The sequence below is a fragment of the Phocoena sinus genome, chromosome 5, assembly GCF_008692025.1.
Source record: "Phocoena sinus isolate mPhoSin1 chromosome 5, mPhoSin1.pri, whole genome shotgun sequence".
NCBI lineage: Eukaryota > Metazoa > Chordata > Mammalia > Artiodactyla > Phocoenidae > Phocoena > Phocoena sinus.
Genome location: NC_045767.1, coordinates 14,314,564 through 14,320,986, shown reverse-complemented (window position 1 = coordinate 14,320,986; position 6,423 = coordinate 14,314,564).

Below are 6,423 nucleotides of genomic sequence, written 5' to 3'. Positions count from 1 at the left end.
ACTCAAACTCACTTTAATGAAGAATTTTACTTAAGTGGTACATGTTATTTTTATTAGTTTAAAATCTTTTTCTTTTGTGATTAAAAAAGTAAATTTTATAATGCTAAAATCTAAGAAATGAAAGTATCTTCTTTTAAAATGATATTCTTTTAATGTAACTGTCTCCCCATCTTTTAAAATCATATGATATGACAAATATTTCTTCAAAGCTTATTAGGAGATGTCATCATGATATCTGTGGGCATAAGTAAGCTTTATTCTACAACATCTCTACTAAAGCAGCTCAGGTTATTACTATGTATTGTGTTTATGGTATCATATAGCTTTTGATAAGCACAGATTCTAGATCTGATCATAAAAAAATTGATAATGACTTTAATGACACTGCAAACTGTCGTTGGAAAGTAAAAGATATAAAAATGGCGTATCTACTAACTTTTATCTATAAAATAAATAAACTCTTGCTAATGTGAATATATCTTTGAACAAAAAATATCTCCTTGAAAATTACTTTGTTTACTTTGTATTGATGATAATAAAGGAAGTTTAAAACTTATTCCTGAGCTTTATTTTCCTTGATTCTAACTTATTAATAAGCAGAGAGTAACCAAATTTTTGTTAGAATTGGGAACTGGCTTAAAGACAGAAAGCAGGGTTTTCAAGGTTTTGTACAGGAGTCTGCCTTGTAGAAGATAGTACATTTGAAATCCCCAAGACTTTAAAGTTTTAGTGGGTAAAGGAATGTTAAGCTAGTGGGGATAAACTATAGAAGGATTTTGTGAGGCTGTGAGTGGACAAAACCAAAATAGGGTGAGTGAACTTACTGGTGCACAGGGCAAAGTATATTTCATGGAAAATAATACAAACTGTACTTTTTAATATACTTGGTGTTATCACTTGAGGATAAAAGTTAACTCTTTTGAAAACTCTTAACATGGTTTCTTGCAGTGGCCAACATAACGCATAAAGTTATGTAACAAGATAGAAGACGCTTCTATACTATCATTAGTTCTGTTTACCACAACAAAAGGAAGATTTAAGATGGCCCAAAGAAAATCAGTTAAAGTAATAAAAATTAGGAATAGTGTCCCGTAAAAAGATAAACTAAGAAAAGATAAAAGTTTTTAATTTGTTTAGGGACATGCTTAGAGGCAAAAAGTCTTTAAAAATGGCATCCATAGAGAGCAAACAATTTAATTACTAAATTGCTAGACCAAAAGCCTGTTCTTTGAATCCTGCAACATGTATATAGTTAGGACAAAAGAAAATAAAATGTTAACCTAGGGGACTGAAACTGAATATGCTGTGCCTACCAACCACACAAACTGTCCAATACAGTTGAAAGGTTGGAAGGAGTTTTATTTAAGAGGAAAAACTAGGAAGATAGGCACCAAACCATAATAGACAAGGAGGATTGCCAACCATCTCAAAGCAGTGAGTAGGAAAAAGTAAAGTCATCTGTGAGAAATCATAACCCCCAGGCTTGTGTCACAACAAAGTATAGAATATATACATAAGTACTATCTGTGATACAGGAACTCCAAACTGAATAAGTAAAACTGTTCTAGGACCAGTGAGACTTCCTAAGGGCTCTGAAAGAAACAAATACAAAACCTCTCTGGGACACTTCTATGACCCAGGGCACACAAAAATCCCACAGAAAAAGCAGCCTTACTGAGGATGAATTCATGGTGAAAACATAAATCATATGAGGAAACAAGCACTGTGTAGCAGAGTTGGTAGATACAATCAGAATTAGCAATTAGCACCCTAATTCTGAGAACTAAAAATGTGATAAAATACTCTAAAAGGCTATAAAGTTAGAATGTTTAAAATGATTAATAGATTTTTTAAAGGAAGCAAAATAATACAAATAGTACAGTATGAAAGAACAGACAAGTTTGAAAGAACATCTAGAAATGGTAGAGTGCTTGAAATTAAAAACATGACAAAAAGAGGCTAAGAGTCATAGAAGTTAGAATAAAGGGATCCTACACATTCTAATAGGAGATCTAGAAGAAACTGAAAAGAAGGGGTGAGAGGCAGTAATCAAAGGACAATGTCTGAGACTTCTCCAGAAGCTAAAAAATCCATCCATCCTCAGGTTAATAAAAAATTCCCAGTAAATTTAAAAAATTTATAATGCTATAAATTTTATTGAAGATGTTGGGATAGTACTTTATATTTGTGCTGTATTACACAAACACATTTCTAAAGCACTGACATACATATTAGAAATAACCCTTGAAGTGAGGTAGATAATAAAGGTAGATGATAACTGGGGAGGTTAAAGGAATCACAAAAGTTAGTGGCAAATCTTGGACTCCCTATATCTAATTTAAATTTGTTTTACTAATACTATACAACTAGTATATTTTAGGATAATATAATCTGAGAGCTCACAGTTGGCCTTGTAGAATGCAAAATCCACCATCTTCATTTTACAGAAGAAGGAACTACACCCCAGAGATTGTGTGGCTTGCCCAGAGAGGCACAGGTAGTTGTTGTTGATTCCATCATTGGAATCAGGTCAGCATCTGGTTCTTGCAGTAGTCCTCTTTTCAGGAAACAGGGTCGGGTAAAGGTTGGGTACACCTGCTCTGGAATCAAATCCCTACTCAGCTCTTATTGGCTGTATAACTTTGGGAAATCATTTTTTTTTTCATTTTTATTGGAGTATAGTTGCTCTACAGTGTTGTGTTAGTTTCTGCTGTACAGCAACGTGAATCAGCAATACATATATTTTTTAAAATCCACATTAGACACATCCTAATGAAACTACAAAATATCAAAGAAATAAAACTCATGACTTGCAAAGGAACACTATTTAGACTCATCAATAATAATGGATGCCAAAAGATAAGGGACAGTTACTGTCAATCAAGAATTGTCAACCAAATTATTATTCAAAAGGTAAAGATTTTTAGACAGAAACAAAAAATTCACCATTCAGAGACCTTTACTGAAAGAAAACCCAGAAGGAAAGAGGTATGCAAGAGGCAATGAAGTAAACATATTGGTAAACCAAGATAAACACTGGCTGTAAAAGACTTTTTGGTGGGAGAAGTAACCTGGTGAATTGGGGGATAATTTAGACTCTTTCTCAGTTTTCTTGAGAGCCTACACACATTTTGGTCTCTTCTTGCATTTTTTCAGGGGCAGGCCCCAATGTAAAACTAGGTATATTACTATAAGCAGGTAAGTCTGCTTAATTCTGGAGTGCAATAATTATAAGCCCATAGACACATTTCTGTAATATCAGTAAAGCTGATTTTTTTTCTATCTCCACTGCCCACTCTTCTAGCTCAACTGTTTGAAATTTCAGGTAGAGATTCAGCTAAAATGGTATCTAGAAGGAAATTTATGTCTGCAAATATATGTATTAGAAAACAAAGAGAAAATTAATGAGCTGGGTGTTAGAAAAAGGACAAAGTAAACAAATATAGAAGGAGATAATAAAGAGCAGATGAAATAGAAAACAAAGACATAATAAACAGGCAAGAAACCCAGAAGCACTTTAAGAAACCACTAGTGATAGGAGCCAAGAAAAGAGATTCAAATAATGTTAAGAATGAGAATATTGGACATATAGAAAAGATTTTTTAAATAAATGAATAATCAGCTTTATGCCAACAAACATGAAGGCTTACATGAAATGGTCAATTTTCAATAAAAATATAAATCAATATTGATACAAGAAATAATAGAAAACAAAGACTGTATCCCCTAAAGAAACTTAACCCATGGTCATAAATCTACTTGTAAGCTCCAGGCCAAGATGGTTTTCAGGCTTGTTTTACCAAAACTTTGCCAGAGAAAAGAAAAAGGGGAAACCTCCACAACTTCTTCTATGAAGCTAGTATAATCTTGATATTAGCAAGAAGAGTAAAGAAAGGAAAATTAAACCTTATAGATACAAACATTCTAAATAAAATAATCACAAGCTAAATCCAATATATCTAAAAACAGAACCATCATGGGTGGCCTAACAGGTTTATCCGAGGAATACAGGGATGTTTAAAAATCTATTAGTATTACTGCATTAACTGATTTAGGGAGAAAAAAAGATCATTTCAATAGATGATGAATAGCGTTTGTTAAGTTTCAGTATCCATTTACGAGAAAAAACTCTTAGCAAGGAAAAGAGGATAATTTTAGCTTTTTTATATCAACGCAGAAGTATTTTCTTTAACGTTAAGCACAAGACAAGGATGCTCACTGCTATAGCTTATATTCACCATTGTACTGAAGAGCTTAGGCAACATAATTAAGAAAAAAGAAGTAGGATTAAAAATGAAGAAAAAATTTGGTTATTTCCCAGGCCATATGGTTCTATATACAGAAAATCCAAGAAACTCTACAAATATTAGAATTTTTGAGAATACAGCAGGATTGATGGATACATTGATCAATATACATAAATCAAACATAATCCCTATGTTGTAGCAGCAGCTGGGCATACCTACCATGTATTGGCTTTTTTGGTTCCAGGCATTGTGGCTATGCTCACATTATTTAATAATAAAAACAGCCTCATAGGTGTATTTGTCGTCTTCTTTTAACAGGTTTTGAACATGGGACTTGGATAGTTAAGTAACTTGCCGAAGGTCCTACCGCTAGTAACTTAGGTGAGGCTGGGACTACAACCCAAGTCTATGTGACCCCAAACCTAGCCAGGAGGTACTCTCATTTCCTCCCAGTAAATGTAGAGAATGTAATGATAATAATCCCTTGCGCCTGACCCCAACTCTTTCTTTTTACTCTGATATTTTGTGTTTTTTTAATAGGAAAATTATTCTCACACCCTCAAGTTGTACACACAACATGGAGAAATAAATGGTCGTAGGAGAATTTCAGGATATTCTGGACAAAATCCGGACGGTGGCGGGCCTAAAAGGATGGTGGCCGCAGGGGCAACTGAGGAGACCGGGGAGAAGCCGGGAGCCGCCCAGCAGCACTGGGACCCGGGGTCTGTTGGGAGCAGCGGCACCCAGTCCCCTCGCTGCTCACGCACTGCCTGCTGGGAGGCAAGGCCGCGACACCCGCCGCGTCGGAGAGGACAGAGGACGGCGTCGACGGGTATCACCAACTTCTCCGGTGTGCTTGTGAGACGGAAGAGCGGTGTGATTCTTTAACGTAGAAAGACCAGAGCCAAAACATTACATTGCGGTTTCCACAGTACCGCCCTTGAAAATGGATTTCACATTCCTCATAGCAACAGCAGCAGGAGCTATAGCCACCCTTGCTGCTGCGGCTGTTGCAGCATTGATAGTGGTAAGAAGTCTACGTTCTTTTAGAAAGTGGACAAATAAGGACAATAAGCGTACGGAAAAACCTCGTAAAAAAGTCTCTTTCATGAGACCAACCAATGGGAAACAGTAAAGACCTGAGGAATCGGGCGAGAAGCAACAGGAATCACACAAGGAATTGGACGAGAGTGTACAGGAAACCCGGGAAGAACTGAACGACAAGGGACAGGACCACGAAGCACCGAATGACAAGGAACAGGAACCCCAGGAAGAAGTGAACAAGAAGGGAGAAGAAACTCACAAAGAAACGAATGAGAAGGAACAGGACAGCCAAACTTCAGGCAGACACAGATGCTGATCAAATGAAGAAAGCAGACAGCTGGGGCAGCGGAGGCTCCTTTTCTGCGGAAGAAAGGGCAGAGGCTGGAGGCCATTCACAGGCTTGCTTGGTGTCACGGCCACACACAGGCGTAAGGTTGCTTTCCTGTAAAACTGGTTTTCAGAGGTAAGGGTTAGTGGATGAGACTGCACCTTTTAGGATATGAGGGAAGTTAAACGAAGGGAAAGTTGTCAGTGTGTTGTTCCTTGACAAAAGTTTTTTTTGGTATTTCAAGCCCTGGTGGGGGGGGGGGGGAAGTCCCATTGGCTTTCATACCAGACACTGTTACTTGTGAGGAGAAAAGGACTCCTTCCCCCACCCCCCCGCCCGGGATCGACGGTGCCCCGTAGGGCGAGGCGAGGCCGCGGTCGGCCGCACAATGGGAGCCACCTCACAGGGGCGGGCGCGGCGCGGCTGGCGGCACGTGGGCACCTCGGGGCGGCGAGGCCGGCGGGGGTTGCGGGGGGAGCCAAAGCTGCGGGCGGGCCCTCGGGGGAAAGAGCGAGGAAGTGGTTGACGGGTCATCAACCGCCAGGCTGCGCGCCCGACACCGGGCAGGCCTGGGCAGTGTCCTGCCCCTGCGACCGGCAACGCGTCCCCCGTTGCCAAAACAACCGGAAGGGGTCCTTCAGAACACGTGGGCAAACCGCCGGCGGCCGCTCTCACCTATACCAGCCGCAGTGCGCCCCGCTGCCGCGCGGTGGCGACCGAGCTAGCTAGTTCTGCTTCCCCTCCTCCTCTCCTGCCCGATCCTCCCCGCTCCCCCTTCTCCTCCCTCCCACTCCCGGCTGCCTC